The sequence below is a fragment of the Periplaneta americana genome, chromosome 10, assembly GCF_040183065.1.
Source record: "Periplaneta americana isolate PAMFEO1 chromosome 10, P.americana_PAMFEO1_priV1, whole genome shotgun sequence".
Lineage (NCBI taxonomy): Eukaryota > Metazoa > Arthropoda > Insecta > Blattodea > Blattidae > Periplaneta > Periplaneta americana.
In genome coordinates, this window is record NC_091126.1 from 2,245,490 (window position 1) to 2,263,700 (window position 18,211).

The 18,211-nt window shown below is 34.7% G+C and overlaps 1 protein-coding gene across 1 annotated transcript in view; it reads left to right on the top strand.

The window, feature by feature from the left end:
* LOC138707383 (ligand of Numb protein X 2-like) overlaps positions 1–18,211 on the top strand; it is a 474,351-nt gene that overhangs the window by 11,939 nt on the left and 444,201 nt on the right. The gene's annotated exons all lie outside the window — the stretch shown is intronic.

An 18,211-nucleotide genomic window follows, 5' to 3' on the forward strand; every position in this document is an offset into this window, starting at 1 on the left:
CCGTTTAACCATTTTGTTATTATATTCCTAGTCACCCAAGCACGTTTAATTTCTCGCCACTGGATGTCACTTAAGTTGACTCCTTTGAAGCAACGTGGTTTGGCTGCTATAATTAACGGAGTTTGTCACTCACCATATTTATGCAAAACAGTCTGTCTTTTGCAATTTCCCCCTTCCCCCACTACATCGTTCTTCCTTCAGACACGTTGTTTTGTCTGGTAATGCCCTGCAAAACAATTCTGTCCCATGACCTATTCATTGTACCCTTCACACAAATCTTTCTCAAGTTACTTGAATCTGTGTCCGTTACATGGAGAAAAATTGTTCAGTTATACTTATTTTGTGATGTCCGTGTCCATTATTGAAAATGTCCACTGTTGGGAAGAGTTTTCCACATAAGAGCCGATGTTATTTTGCAGAGGAATTTTTAGATGTCCGTTCTTGAGAGGCATCAACTATTTAGAAGTGTCCATTAAGGGAAATTTCACTGTAACATCAGATACTTGAAATATGTTATGTAGATGAAAAAAGTAATTTTAAAGCATTTATTTATAACTATAAATTTTTGCGTTCATAGCTGAATTAAATTGTGTCCTTGTTTAGTCAAATAGTTGTGATAGTAAATATAGGCCTAATGAAATATGCCCCTGAAATTATTTTCGTTCTCTTGAAACAAGAATTACAGTTTTGTTGGTTACATCCTTCTTCCAGGGAGGTCTTCAAATGTAGTACAGTAGAATCTCTATTATCCGTGGTAATGAAGGGGATGGACTGAATGGTTAATCAAAAAGATCAGAGAATCCATACCATAAAAAATTCATAAATTAAGTGCATTTCATAATTTAAAGCTCCTGCCTTACTCGCTCTTCATACTACACACAATGATGTAAAATAATATATACGTAGAACATATCCTTGTGTTTCATTAAATGAGACACGGTTGTAATGCCAGTCTCGTGAGATAAGTCATAGTTTCTCCTTTCCCAAACTGCTCGCTCAATTATTCGTACACAACAGATTTTTTTGTGATACCTGTGGAAGGCAGACTGAATGGTGCAAGGTTTAGTAGTTGTGTGGAAGTTCTTGGGGTTATTTCTTTGAAAGAAGATAGTGATTATTTTACAACCTGGAAAAAATACCCCTTTCACAAATAACTTTCTGTACTCAGCAGCAGCAGCACCAGCAGAATCTCTATTATTGTATAACGGTAAAGGTTGGTAATAACCCAGTCTACAAAGAAAGTATCAACATAATGTGCTGTAAGGCATATTTCATATTTCGTCGCCTTGGTGGTGAAGGGGCCTAACCCACAAAATTTTGATTTTTGACTTAAAACCATTTATGGAGTCTAAGAAGTCTAAATTTTACATTTGTTAAAGATAATATACGATTAGTTTAAAAAATAAAGAGTTATTTGAATTTTGTGAAAAGCCCTATACCACAATTACTGAGTTGTGAATAGACTGTCTTACATCCATTCACAGTTCCATTGAAAAGAAAAATGCTGGAACATTTGTACGGTTGTGAAGGGTCTTAATCCACCTGCAAGTGTCTTACATCCATTCACAATTTCATTTGAACAGGAATGCTGGAAAGGTTGTGAATTGTGAAGAGACTTAAACCACATAAAATGCTTAAATTATCTTATTTTTAATTTCTGGAAGCTTGGGAATTTAGACTTGTGGCACAATTGTTTGATTATTTTTTGTGTACTGAGCCATCAAAATCAACTTCTAGTAAAACTGACATAAATCCAGACTTTGAAAACAGTAGTGATGAATTATTTGGGGATATAAGTGACAATGATCGGCCATACCATCCAGAAGGGGATGATGAAGAGACAACTTTTGAAGATAATTAGAATCACCAGCACACACTGATGGACAGAAGATGACAGAACAAGTTGAGAAAAATCAGATAAGCGAGAGGACTGAAGATATAACAGAGGACAGCAATTTAACTAAGAAAAGCAAACGAAATTCGACAAAATGGAAACGTAATGTTCAAAATAAATTACAAATACCGGTACAGTAGAGACAGATAAAGGGGCAAGAAACGCCTACCATATAAGAAAACAGAGAGTGCGAAAAACATAATAAGGTCTCATGATATAAAGCCATTACCAGTAGTATCATTCATATTACTGTCTAAGTTTCTACTAAAATGAAATACCTTGCTTCTGGCTTATCCGAAAACAGGCTATACAGTGACTAAACAATACTGTGCAGAACTTGGCATAACTCCTGAGAAGGTCAGTTATTATAAAAAAATCACCACTGTATTTAATTATGGTTTCCACAAGCCGAAAAAGGATCAGTGTGATTTCTGTATGCTTTTAATAACAAAGATGAGGCAGGATAACAAGAACTTCAAGAAAAATATGGCTCTGGATGTGGCTAGGAAACAGGAAGCAAGTGGATATAAAATAGCTAATAAAAGAAGCGCTAAATCTGAAAATTCATTTTCCTGTTTCACAATGTGTGTGTGTAAAAAATTCTTGTCACACCATCAGCGTTGAATATTGGAAAACTATATTACATACAGAAATTGAAAACTTTTAATTTTACTACATATAATTTGGGCAACTCTGAGGCTGTAAATTTTATGTGGCATGAAGGTCCTCGGAAATAGCAATGTGTCTTTGGGAAACTTTAAGAAATCTTCATCCAGCAGTACAAGAAGCGACTATCTATTTGGATACAGCATCAGGACAAAACCGTAACCGTATAAATGTGGCTATGTTTCTGCGTGCTGTAACGATGTTACCTATCAACGTGATTAACCAATAATTTATGGACTCTGGTCATTCTGAAATGGAATGTGATGGTATCTATTCTGCCATTGAAGGTAGAGGAGACAAGACTGATATTTTTACCCCAGATAGATGGTATACTATTGCCCGAACAGCCAAAATATAAAACCCTTTCTATAGGGTAGTTGAAATGGACTTCGCTGATTTCTTTGATTTTAAGAGCTTTTCTGCTCGACTGATAACTAATAAGAACAAGTGTGAGGATGGAGGGACACTAAACTGCTTGAAGGTAAAATAGTTGCAATACAGAAAAGGAAATTCAACCCCCATATTTTTCAAGAAATATTGAGTGACCTAGAATTTCGAACCATCACAGTGACAAAAGATACCTAAATGAAGAGAAACCGATTTTCATACTAGTGATAACAGTATATTCTACTCAGATGCAGTAACGTCATCAGAAGAAGATGACTTATATATAATTAATGCTTTGTATCATTTGTTCAATGTAGTATTAACCCTTTCACGCCTGTGTACATCACGTTTTCAAAAGCAGTTTATCCGAATTTAAAAAATATAGTGTGTAGGCCTATAGTTTAAGTGTAAATTCTTAATTTGGAAACATTTCTGTACTACCTGAAGATATTTGACATTAATTTATTTTTGGGCGTAAAATGAGGTTGAGGATCCCTTGAATAATAATACTTAGAACGGTTTGTTGTCTTGTGCTGCAAATAAAAATTGATGCCAGAAAGAATTAATACACTGATTTTTTCGTAATTGATAATATTTTAAATAAAATACATGTCTTCAGCATCATCTACAATACTTTTGTTTCTTATTATCAGATTTGGGTTATGTCCTTTCATCAATTTAAGTTAGATAATTCCTCATTAATAAATATAGTGAAAGGTTCTAAGCCACATTATAAAATATAAGTTTGATATTAAAATATTTTAATTAAATGAAACATAGTATAGCATTCTTCTTAATTGTATGAGAACATAAAATCCATTTCAATTTCGAAATTACTCTCACAATGTTAAATAATGTTTTTCTGATTGCACAAAAATTTCAAATCACTTTGTCTCGAAACTTGCTAACTGTGGAATAGAACCATTCACTACCAAAGCGACGATTTTTTCTGCAGAAAAATGTGATAATCCAGTGATCAGTTAATAGGGTGACGGAAAATCAGGTTCTACTGTACTGCTATCCATGACTACTCGAATGACTGTAGACCAGTTACGTATTCTTATTGTATATGAATTAGAGAGCTTGTTTTGAAATGAAAAATGTATTTTAAAATGTTGACAAAGACATTTTTTAATGGAGTGGTTTGAGGCATTCTGGCATACCTTTTTTGATGGTATACATCCTATTTTATGATTTTGTTCTGTCTGGCCTCTTAGGTCGACTTTAAACACACACTCTTAATTTCAAATGAATTTTGCATAGGTCATAGTAGTTGCTCCGTTCCATTTGCTGTCAAATTGAAGTAGTCACAATTCAATTGAATTTGTCACCAGAAATTTTGAATTATGCTATGTGGGGCAGGGAGATGTCAAACTCCACTCACCATGTGAGCAGAAACAAATATTTATGCTGAGCTTAACAAAAATTATGTTAAGTACTTTCAGTGACATTCTTCATTTTATGTAGGTCTATAGCTCTTACAGAAAATGAGAGAAATTCAGATTTTACTTCAAATAATGGTTCTCTGAGTGAAGAAGAGAATGATTGGACACGTGTTGTGATATGTTACTTAATATTATATTTTGTATTTGACAGAGAGGTTAGATGCATTTCCTGCATACTGATCCTCCTGGAAGGTAGGGAAGAAGAGTGAGATGAGATGAGATAAACGTTTCCTAAGTACCTTGAGAGACAAGAGATTGTATCGTACTCATGAACATTATAAAGTTATCACTGAAGCTCATGTACAGAGCTGTGCCATATTTTCTAATGAAATCTTATGAAAAAGTTAAGATGGAACAGTGTGTGTTTACATATTGAAATTTCTGAAGATGAGGGAAACTGGAGAAGCCCAGGAAAATAGGTCAAATCAATGACAGGTCTAGTCTTTTGGTATGTCGTTTGACATGTGGCACCTTAGCTTAAATTGTGTTGCCTCTTTTTTTTTAATTATTCAAAACATTTTGGCCGCCTAGTCTTAATCTATGGGAAGAGATTTCTTTGAATTCAATTTTTATCCATTAACTTTACACAGAAATTTGCACTGTTTTTGCTTCATTAGTAACAATACATTGAATTTGTTAGGAAAAGAACTGAAGGAATTAAAATTTGCTTAAAGTTATGTGACCATACAATTGCTCTTCATACTTACAGTTCTCACCAATATACAAGTCGAAGGAATATAGATGTATTTGGGAAATGAAGAGCAGCTCGAATGTAGCAGATTTATGCTACATCTCATTTCACTTGTATCAGCAAGATCCATTAGAGAATCACTTACAGAAATCTCAAGATATACTAACTGAAATATCACCTTTGTTATTGTGCGACCATTTCAAAACTTGCGAAAAATAAGTAAACTAGTTGCAGCAATGTGTGTGGGTGAGATTGACAATCAATTCTATGATGAAGGGATTGCATTTTGAACGTTGATCTTGACAATGTTCTTGATATCTGAATGAAGTGCGGAATTTTTTACAATCAAAAAGAAAGAACACTATATTATATTGAATAAATTCAACTTTTTTTTTATTTATTGAAACAATTGAGCAAGTTCCATAACAGAGTAGTGCTACATGCGATTAATGTGCTTGCATAAAACTTACAATTCATATTTCTCACATCTTACACAGATAAAATAATATTACTTATATTTTTACATTGTATCCTATTCATTGGAATAAATTATGTTCCTGTTTCTTTCTGTTTTATCTCCATGATATCCCTGATTATATATAGGTATAATAGATTGGCCATCCCCATGTTAAAAACGTTAACATGTGGAAGAGAACAACCACCAGGATCGCCACTATCGATTGGTAATGATCAATAGATGAAAGTACAGTTGCTCCATGCAATTCAAATGAGAGTTATAACGTGACTTCTTATGCAGTCGCTTGATGGCAGCATGGTGAAATTGATAAACGTTGTTGCCTTCAAAGCCTATAAGGCTGAGCTATGAGTTATATATCGTCGGCCTAGAGTGTAAACCTGCTAAATCCACTTTTTGTCTAAAATTATATTTTATTACCATTCGAAAAGAAATGATACTACGAATCATGTAGAAAAAATAGCCATGCACAATTTAACTTGTAAGGATACATAAACGCGTGATAGTAAAACAGCCAAATCCACTTTGTTCAAAACTCGCTGCTAATTCCATAGCGACTGTCTGATGCGTATTCTCGTGTAGTCAAACAAGTTTTGGGTGTTTATTGCAGATATTCAAGCTTTTGTTGACTGAAATATTACAGAGGTGTGTATAATTATGATTGTTCAATTACTCTTTAGTGTCAATGTAATTAGAAATTCAGTTAGTCTTCAATTTCAAATTTTTTATTTTCTAGGTATTGAGATTAGTAATTTTTTTCAGTGCACTTCGATACTTAGCAAGTATTTTGCATGATGTTTGCACTACATGTTTCATTATTAATTTTATTAGTGTATTTTATTTACGTTTTTCTGCGACTCGAAAATGGGGTTTCTATTCTTCCAGATGTCTTCAAATAGTTGTAACCATCTTTGGCAATGCAGTGTCATTATAGAACAAAAGTTGTTTTAGGTTGAACACACCCAAATCAAAGCAGACTGCATTCATTCCAAGTTGAACGGGATCTTAAAAACAAAAACATCAGTGTACCAGCAGATTACATATAAATCTGCATATCAATCAGGAAAAAAGTCCTGTCCATATGACGTGACATACTTAAGGGGGTCCGGAAAGGTGGAAATCTTCAAATTTTCAATTTTTTGGTTTTTCTTTATTCATAATCTACAAAATTTCCCCTTTCCAATGATATATGATACACATATATTACTGTGCTCATAAATTGTTTATATCATTGTTTATAAAAGACATGGTGGGGCGTGGCCATAATGGTTTGACAGTTCACACAATAAAATTTTGTATGTTCATATTTCGCGCCTTGGAGGTAATTTATTTCTTAAAGAGAGATATTTATGCATTGGTTAACCTGTATAGATGTCGCTTATCGCTGTCTGTTCTTCATTTGATTGTTTGTTTCGGTTTGAAATCGTATTTACGTGTAAGAAAGTTGTTTCGAGAAGAAATCTGTCTGAAATTCTGCGCTCTTGTTTTCAGTGTATTTTATAGTGAAGTTATAATTTGTGGTTATTTTATCATGGTTTATAGTAAACTGAAAGTGTTCAAAAAGCGAAAAAATGTGGGGATACCTACACAAAGACAAGTGGTAGGCTCACATGGAGAGTGTTCCAGCATAAATAACAATCAATTTGCTCCTCCACCTAGCAGTAGTCAGAAGAAGTTGAAAGGCTTAGAAGGATACAGTGTCTATGAGGAAGAATGTAGTGAAACTGATGTAAATCATATTTTTAATTTGAATATATTGTGTGATGTGTTTTTAAATTACACCCAATGTAAAGAATGTGGTAAAAATGGTCTAAAACTGGAAGCTGACCGAACAGTTGGATTAGCAACACTCTTCAGACTGTATTGTGATAACTGTGAATTTAGTAAGATATTTTGCAGTTCATATGAACGTCACAATGAAGATAGGCCTAGTCCAAAAATCTAAATTTTATGATATCAATGTGCGCCTGGTGTATGCACTGAGGGCAATAGGTAAAGGTGCAGCAGCTTCTTCTGCACTTTGTGGTATAATGAATCTTCCACCTCCACCTCAGAAGTTTGGAAAATATAATGAATTTATTGGAAACATTGCTGAGGATGTAGCCATAGAGTCCATGAAGAATGCTACTGAAGAGGCTGTAGTTGAAAATAACAACATAAGAGATCTTTCAGTTGCCCTCGATGGTAGCTGGCAAAAGAGAGGCCATACTTCTATGAATGGTGTAGTCACTGCCACAACTGTAGATACTGGCAAGGTTATAGGTGTTGCTGTCATGTCTAAATATTGTAGATGTACAAATAAAAAAGAACATTCTGAAAATTGTACAGCAAACTACAGTGGAAATGGTGGTGGCATGGAAGTCACAGGAGTCGTCAAAATATTTCAACAGTCTGAACCTTGTGACAAGGTGAGATACATAAATTATTTAGGAGATGGTGACTCGAAGGCGTACAAAGCAATCAATGAACTGAAGCCATATGGAGAAAATGTACCCATAACTAAACTGGAATGTATAGGCCATGTGCAAAAACGTATGGGCACAAGACTGCGGCGACTGAAAACATCTTATAAAGGCAAAAAACTACAAGATGGCAAGAGTTTAGATGGCAAGAACAGACTTACTGAGGCTGTTATTGATCAAATTCAAAATTATTATGGCATGGCAATTAGACAAAATGTGAACAGTGCAGAAAACATGAGGAAAGCAGTATGGGCAGTTTTGTTTCACATCTCCTCTTCAGACGATAAGCCTAATCATGGACTATGTCCTGAAGGAAGAAACTCATGGTGTAAATATAACAAGGCTAAAGCCACTGGTGAACAGTTTACACACAAACGACCCTTACCTCATGCAATTGTAGAAGTAATAAAAGATGTATTCAGGGATCTATCAGATATTCAACTACTGAAGAAATGTCTTCACAGCCGGACCCAAAATCCCAACGAGTCCATCAACAGTGTCATCTGGACAAGGATACCAAAGACAGTGTTTGTTTCCATTAATACATTGCATTTTGGAGTATATGATGCTGTGGCAACATTTAATGATGGAAATATTGCTAGGTGTGAGGTTCTGAAAAGGTTGTTGACAAATGTTGGATTTTTCACAATAAAATCTCTACTTATTTTGGACAAGGAGAGACTGAGGGCTTCAGAAAAAGCTGTAAAAGACATTGAGTCAAGGGCAAGACAACATAGAAGAGCAGCAAAAAGAAAACTGCAAGATGAAGATGAGGAGGATGCTGACAACCCATCATATGGTGCTGGAATGCATTGACAAACTTTGAAGCCGGTTTCCCGTAAATTGTAAATTTTTCATATAAAATTTTCTTTTTCTCAGGATCTACTTGTCTGAATTGGTTCAAACATAGAGGATAGAATTATTGAGGCCCTGAGCATATTTTAATACGGGATTTCTTTTATTTTTTGCATTTCAAAGAAGTTAGGGTCTTACAAGCATTGAAAAATGTTGTAAAAATGTCTACTTTTTGAAAAAAAATTTAATTTTGAAAATAATTAATATTTAAAAAAATCCCTGTGTTAAAGCAATCAGAAAGGTACATTATACAACCCATATTATTTTCAAAACTATAATCCTAACAGTCTCTGAGAAAAAGAAAATTATATATGTGCATATTTAACATTGCTAAGATAGGACCTTTCCGGACCCCCTTCATGAATTCTTTAAAAAATTCGATGAGCTTAAATTTTATAAGAGCATTTGCCCTTGTCATAGTGGAGGCGATTCTCAGATTACTGACATAAGAGCTCTTCGCTACACTCCAAATGGTGACAAATTATTCAAATTGAGTTTCCCAGATGATAGAAAATAATACAGCAGAGAAAATTGACATGAGTGGTTCCCTTTTTCTTTACAGACTTACAAAATCTGTACCAAAACAGAAAAGAGATCAATGCAAAAAGTTTGAAAATTTGCAGTATTTAAAGAATACTTTACCAGATGATAACGGCCAGTATTATGACCAACTACCTCATAATTTAACTAAATGGAGACTGAAAAGAATTTAGAGTTAACAAATTAGATAACTTACCTATTATTCATTAGAAAATGTTTTATTTTGACTTTCTTACTTTTATGTAATTAATATTTTTCATTGTGAATATTTTAAGAATTAAGAGTAGGAAAGAAGAAAATTTTCAGTTGATTTTTAAGAAAGAGTGTTCCATAATAATAAAAGAGATTGTTTACTTACCATTTTATTTCCCTTTCAATTTTATTAAATATGTCTGGGATAGAAGTTTTTTTAAGGAAAGATTGAAAGAATGTCAAAGAAAAGTTAGATGTATGTAAATTATTTATTTTTACAGCTGATAATATGTTAAATCATTCGTTTGAAATAATAGAAAGTTTTCATTAATTTGCTCAATTTTCTTGAAAACCCCGTAACTCCTTACTTAAAAAAATTCCTAGCTGCAAAAACCTGCTAAATTACAAAAACGAATATAAATAAGAACACATTATATTGTAGCATTTCTTTTTTATATATTAATGAATAGAATTAAAATATGTATCACCTATACTTTGGATTTGCTCCTAAAGTTTGTGTTAATTTTTAGTCAGTTCTTTCTTTCCCCTGTAAAATTACTTTTTTTTTAGTTAACGGATTTACACTCTAAGCCGATGATATGTGATCTGGGATGATATTTAAGGTCTAAATCTACTTATATTTTGTTATTTTGACCACAATTATCTGTGGTATATTAAAAATATGAATATGGTATTTGCCACTATTTACAAAAATCTTAGTTCACACACACACACGCACGCACGCACATCATATCTAGTATTGACATAAGTTATTTTCATATTTACAGTGCATCAAATTTTATAGTTGCGACAAACTGTGCAAACAGTTTTCCATATTTTCAAACCAGTTCTTTCTCACTAGGGGGCCATAAGCCACTTGTTTGTCTTAGAACAGTCTTTAGTTTATCTCTTTGCAGTCGTACTTCGTTGTAATTATACAGTAGCATGCAAATTAATCCGATCACGACATATTTTTACATTTTCTCTCATTGTTGGCCTCACAGCTGCTCATACCACTTTAATTGACATCTGTAGTACGTGTAATTCCGTTGTTGAAGGTCTGTCGTTATTTTTTTTATAATATGTGACATTTTTCCTGTCGTTTTGTACTTATAAGCATTTCAGTTGTGTTGAAGACTTAATACTGCAATCCTGTGTACATTCTGTCGTCTTCACAAATGAATACAACTCCACGAAATCGGTCTAAAATTATAACATTAGCAGAGCATTCTTCTATGACACAGAGGCAAATTGCTGCAGAATGTCACATCCGTTTGGCTACTGTTAATTCGATCATTAAACGATACAGGGAGACTGGATACATCACACCCCAGAAAAAAGGAAACTGTGGCCGGAAAAGGAAGACTTCACCTGCAGATGATCGTTTAATTGTCAGGAAAAGTAAATTAAATCCTAGACTAACTGCTGTCGACTTAACTCGCAAGTTAATGGCTACCACTGGGGCGAATATTCACGTCACAACAGTGCGGCATAGGCTTTTGGAAGCTGGACGAAGGGCTCGTAAGCCTATTAAGAAGCAACTGCTAACCCCTGTTATGTGCAAAAAACGCTTAATGTGGGCAAAATTACATCAAAACTGGACAGTGAATGACTGGAAGAATGTACTTTTTTCTGATGAGTCTCATTTCGAGGTCCATGGCCACCGTGTTTCTTACATATGGAAAGGATCCGAAAAAGTAACAGCAGCTCATCTCCAACAAGCACCCAAATACCCCACTAAAGTAATGTTTTGGGGTTGTTTTACACATGAAGGGCCTGGAGCATTAATACCTATCAAGGGAATGATGAATTCTGACAAATATATTCACTTATTGGAAACCAGAATCGTACCCCAGCTGCAAAAATCATTTCCGGATGGCAGAGGTGTGTTCCAACAAGACCTGGCACCATGCCATATGTCTCGAAAAACTACAGAATTCTTCAACAAGAAGAATATTCAGGTACTCCCCTGGCCAGGCAACTCACCCGACTCAACCCCATTGAGAACTTGTGGTCAATTTGCAAAAGAAGAATGCAAAAAATGGATTGTTCTACAAAGGAGAAGATGATTTCTGCCCTCATTGGTGTATGGTTTCGCGATGAAGTAATGAAGAATATTTGTGGGAAATTAGTGGAATCCATGCCAAATCGTCTCAGAGCTGTTATTAGGAACAAGGGAGGCCACATAGATTACTGAGATATGTCTTAGATTCTTTTTTTATCCCGTTTGAGTGTTTTTGCATAAGTAATTACATTGTTCGGATTAATTTGCACGCTACTGTATATTGTGTGTTGTGTGGTTTGTTCTTCTGCCCCACAAAGGTCAAGATAAGGCTTGTTATCATTGCAGTGAATTGTAGCTTGACTTGCAGCCACCCTCTAATGATTGGGAAGTATGATCCTTTTCTGCAGTTTGCCCACTGATGGTATTTCATTGTACTTTTTTCTTTTCCTTCACATACTATTTTCTGTTCTGGTTTCATTGAATACACTATTTCTCCTTCCAGGTCTAGAGCTGCCCCCTTTGCTAATTTGTCTGCCATTTGATTTCCATATATCCCGATGTGAGCCTTGACCTATGTGAAATGAACTGTCCATTATTGTATTTCAAGCTGATTCTGTTTATTACTGGATAGTGCTTAAAATTGTAGTTAATTGTATCTGTTGGTATTTTACTATCTGTGAAGATAGAAACTTTCCTTTCTGAAGAGTGAATTTCTCTCATGTCTTGTAATTTCTTTTACTTACAAAAGGCTTTTACAGAATCTGGAGGTTCATTGCCCGCGATTAGTCCCTATTCTCAGCAAGATTAGTTGCAGTCCCTAGCATGTTATCCCATCTCCCTCAAATCCATTTTAATGTTATCCTCTCATCTATGCCTTGGCCTCCCGAAAGGTTTTTTCCCTCAGGTCTCCCAACTAAAACTCTATACACATTTCTGGATTCACTCATATGTGGTACATGCCCTGCCCATCTCAGACATCCGGATTTAATGTTTCTAATTATTTAGGTGAAGAATAAAATGAGAGCAGTTCTACATTGTGTAACTTTCTCCAGTCTCCTGTAACTTCATCCCTTATAACCCCAAATAATTTCCTAAGCATTAATTCTCGAGCACCCTTAACCTCTGTTCCTCTCAAAGTAAGAGTCCAAGTTTCACAGCCCTACAGAAAAACCAGTAATATACATGATTTATAAATTCTAACTTTAAGTTTTTGAAAGCATACTAGATGATTAAAGCTTCTCAACTGAATAATAACAGGCATTTCCCATATTTATTTTGTTCTGCATTTAATTTTCTTTAGAGTGTCATGTGTCATGGAGAAGTGGTTACAACTATTGCATATTAAAAAACGCATCACACACATACGCACACACATACACGCGCACACACACACACACACACACACACACACACACACTCTCTCTCTCCCCCTCCCACCCTCTCCCCCTCCCCCTCTCCCCCCCTCTCTCTCATTGTGATTTTGTATCAGTGTCCTTTGTTTAGTTGGCCATTATTGCAAGATAACGAGCTTGATAATTGTATTACTATGCAGGAATTCATTTTGAATTGATTTGAATTGTGTCGAGTCCTATAAATAATGATTGAAAGTTTAATCTAAATGTGGAGTAAAATGAGTCCAACCCCAAAATATACCATGGTTTGTTTAAATTTCTGATTCAGCAAGTCCTCGCACCACTAATTCAAATGTGCCACATAATTTTACACAGTTAATTATTTTAGATAGAACACATATATTCTTAGAAACATTTTCATCTTGTTTCTGAATGTTAGTCCAATATGCAGAATCAAGCTGTGTTATAATATTTTAATATCTCTAGCACTGATAAATCTGACTTGAAATGAGTTTTCGAATTTTCATGCTTTTCTATTTTTTTTAAGCCAAATTAACTAAAGCCTTCACTCCGGTCTTTGACCATGTATTTTCTCCTCCAAATAGAAGACACGGGTGGGGAGAAAAGATTTTCATAACCACAGAAAAAACCAATTGTTTCCATTATTCATTTCGGTATTAAAATTACTATTATATAATTTTTCTCGACTTTTTCCAGAAAATTCAATATTTGAATTTGGTGTAGGACATCTTAATTTCTCTTTTAATTTCAAAAAGGGTTGGTCAATCAGGTTTTGATTTCATTCATTTCTAATATAAAATATTTTCTTAGAAACATTGACGAAACACATCACCACCCACAGTACTATATTGTAGACCAGGGTAATTGTAAACGCTTTTCACTGATTTAAAATATATTTCAGCATTACACAATCCTCAGTAATGGTAACATTTTGTTATTTATAGAACTTTCTTTTCCCTGAAAATAGGTTTAAAATAATGCTTGACTTTTTCATATTGTAATTGCTAGTTTACTTTAACCCCCACCTCTTTACATTTACCCCTTTGAGAGGGGGTAATTGTAAACACCAATTTTCGCATGGGCTATCAGACACTGAACATTTTTTGTTCTGTTTCAGAAGAAAGAGCTGTACTCCTTCCACTCCAATTTTGATCACTGGTACATTTCGTCCCTTTAATGTATGATATATGACGGATATAGGAACTCAGTACCTCTCCTGAGCTTCACGATAACTGTTGTTACTATTTGTCACATCTGTGACAACCCTCTCTAAATCCTCTACAGTGCAGTTGTATGGGGGTCTCTTTCTAATATAATTTCTTGGCATTTTGATTACTGAAAAGTACAAAATGTAACCATAGTAAAACATGTTTACATTTACCCCCAAGCAATTAAAACTATGGGGCAAATGAAAACACGTCATAATTTAGTGAATCGAGGTTATGGGAGATCTCAAAACCATTGTAATAAATGTTAGTTACTATACATTACTCATAAAAACAACATATTCTTAAAAAATAGCACTGTAAGTTTACTTACAATGCCAAAAATCGTGAAGCAAAATTCTTTCTCAACTATTTTTGTAGACTCTTACAAAACATTCGTTCACAACTAAGCAGTTACTTCTACAAACTGCTTTGTAGGTTAGGCAACATGTTAATTTAAATATTCCCCAAATTAAAATGTTTATATTGACAGTTTTGTATTTCTCATTGCATTTGTTTACAGTTACCCCCTGTTTACAATTACTCTGGTCTACCCTAACACACTGGAACTGTAATGATATACAATAAGTCCATATGCCTATATGTTCTCCTCATGCAGGTCATAAAGAAATGGCGGTGTTGGCGGTTCTTTTTGTATATTCGGAGAGAGCTGCTTCAGTTGCAGCTCTAATGTAGCTTTATGGGACAGTGAAGGAAACCAGTTTCCTGCTGTCGACTGCCTTACTTGAAGCTCCAGGAACTGCCGATCACAGATCCAAAAAGTACACTACAGATAAAATTCTCGAGCAGTTCAAGGCTCCTACAGACAGTAAAATTTCGAATCGAAGAAGAATGAAATGAAAATATAAATGAAACAATAAACTAGATTACATGAAAGCACTTCCACATTTGCAGTTTTACAGGCCTATGTAAATGGCGGTTCTGCAGCTCTGCAGTTCTTATTGTAGAGCCGCCCCTGGTCTGTAGTAACATTAAAAACTGTTTCCTGTTTTTGATGAAGAGATGTTACATACTTAACTGTCTATTCTGTATTCTAAAAAAGAATTCAGAATGTTATCAGATGTCATTCAGCAGCTTCAGTTTTTTATCTCAAACAACATGTATTCTTCATTGTCTGAAGTTGTGAAACTTCATGTAGCTGTAACTCTTTCAAAAACAAGTGAGCGAGAAAGTTGTTATTCAACAGTAATAATAATAGAAAGTGCTCTCGAAATTAGCAATGAAGAGGATAAAACATACCTCTGAAGTACCATGGTGGAAGGAAGATTGTCTGCATTAGCAATGCTATAAGTGGAAAAGGCTTTGGTGTATAACGTACCGAACTTCAACAATAAGGTCATAAACAAATTTTCAACCTACAAATCTTGCAGAACGGAACTCATACGTAATATTTATGCTTGCAGCCTCCCTTCATACTAAAGGCACCTGCGCCACTGAACGAATTCCCTTCTCTCCCCCCCCCCCCACCGATCGTGATGCCTATGCTCATAGAAAATCTTGATGGTATGCAAACAAAATTAATACAAAGTTCGAAGTCAAATCTTCAAGATGGTTAGTGCAGGAATTATGCTGCAACACTGCTTTATTAGGACTCATTGGTTAAGTTTTATTTATGTGGAGTGTTATTATGAAGTCTGCCAGAGAACAGAGCAGTGAGAAAAACATTATCAGGATTGTCAGATTTGTTTGCCAGACATCATACAGACAGTGCAGTGGATATCTGGAGAATGTAAACATGCTGCAGCCTGTAGCCAACTACACTGGGAGGTAAAGATTGTGTGACCTTGTGTGACTGTTACATCCCCCAGCTATTCATTGTGCCAAGTGTACACTGGAAATTACAGACACTGTATCCCTTTTTATGCAAATTATTCCCTGGAGACCACGGCTTTTAGCTGTCCAGAACAACATGAGCCATTCACTCTTAAGCAGCATTACTTAGTTGTAATGTTAAGACTTAAGTCATTGTTAGTTTTGGTGAGGTAAATATTACATGTGTCCAGACAAAATATTTAGTCAAGAAGAAGATGAGATGAGAACAATTTTCTTTCCACTGGAAATTAATTTAGCCACCTTAGGGAAACTTACTCTTATTGTTCCAACATACAATGAAAAGCATTTGCAGAAAATGTAAAGTGGATCTCCACTGCTTTGATCATGTTTGAAGCAGCATCAGTCACAAATAGCAAAACCTGGTCATACTTTATGCAATCAGGTCACAGAATACCCATAGCATCATTAAAAAGTTTCACCACAGTTTCGTGATTGCATTTTTCCATTAATTCACTAATCAACAGTATAGGTTGTAAGCAGTCTCATTGTTCAACAACATTGCCTTTACATTATCCTTTTGAATCAATTGACACCCAAATGGAGTTTTCGCTAATCTCAGTTCTTATCTTCTCCAGAGTTTCTCGATAAACCTCTTCTCTATAGTTTTTTGATAAGGTTGACTGATGTGGAATGCTGTGTGTTTTATATTTCTTTAGAAACTGCCAGAATGCTGGACTGTTGACTATATGCGATCTGATGAGATCATGGCAAAGATCAGTGTTGTATTCAAGTTGTTTGCTGGTGCTGGTCAGTTACAACATGAAAGTTTGATGTGATCCGGTATTTCTTTCCTTGCCAGTGTGGTGCTTAGCTGTAGAAATGTGCTGATTAATTAAAAATCTCTTACTTGTGTTGACATTTGATTGACATGTATTGCAGAATAACACTTCCATCTCTTGCAAAACTTTCGTTTTTAAAGTCACTGACACAATTTTTTAATTTGACAATAGTTATAGATCTAGATTCTTTTGATATTTTGAAGATAACACACTTATGGGACGAGCGGAATACTGACTGACCGGGCTGGTTGATGCTGGGATTATCATGTCAATGACTGTCTCTACCTGACTCACTATAGCAGAGCTTCCACCAGCATGCAGAGATGGTAGCATTGTCTATCAGTGAATCTGATTGATTCTTGTAAAGGGTGGAAATTAGCTGATGAATGATATCAACCACTGTTGTGTTCTGCTGTGTTGTTTGTAAGAAAGATACGTTAATGGCTTATGAACGAACATGTCGACATACCAGTTATTATTATTGGTTCCAGAAATAAATTGTTTGTGCTTTCTTTTCTTTGAGCGAGATGACAGTATGAAAATGTCGCAAAATCTTGCTAGCATAGTATATACAGTCATCGTGATAGTCATTGAACCTTCCAGCAGTTTTATTCCTATTTCACTGCAGCATGGCGTTATTGATGTCCACCGGTCCTTTGAGATTTGGAATACACTGAAAGGAATGTTTGGTATTGTTGAAGTTACAGTCACGTACTCTAAATCTCTCTCAGAAAGTATTTCTGTATGTAACTGTAAACTTCACCTGCTTTGCAATACACTCTATCACTGAAAATAAGAAGAGTTCTGGTTGTGTTTTGCAAAAGAAAAATATAGGGACAAAGGGAGGTCGCATTAGAGCTTGCTACAAGTGTAATGCTAATGGTAGTGACATTGTTAGCTTGAGTTCGAGCCCCGATAAATTACGATGGAACTATAGAGTACCTAAATGCCAAAAACAAACTAACCAAACAGCTATAGATAGTTATGAATATTGCATTAAAATTGCTTAATATGGAATAATATTTATTTTTCATATTAATATATGCTAAACCCAGAAATATGGAAACATACCACATGTAAAATAAATTTGTATTGCAGATAACATGATTATTGATAAAGATAAACTATAAATATGAGTATATTTCTGTACTTACATAATATAAATCTTAGCCTGCTTATGAAACTATAATAATAGCAATAATATTAATAATAATAATAATAATAATAATAATAATAATGATTGATGTGCTGGCACAGTAGCCTGTTTATAATTTGACACATTACACATTATGTATGAATTTATAAGTTTTTTTTTTCGTTATCCAGCATTTCTGTTTTCTGCCCACTGACAGTTATTGACCTTGAAAAGGCAATATTAAAGTAATGTG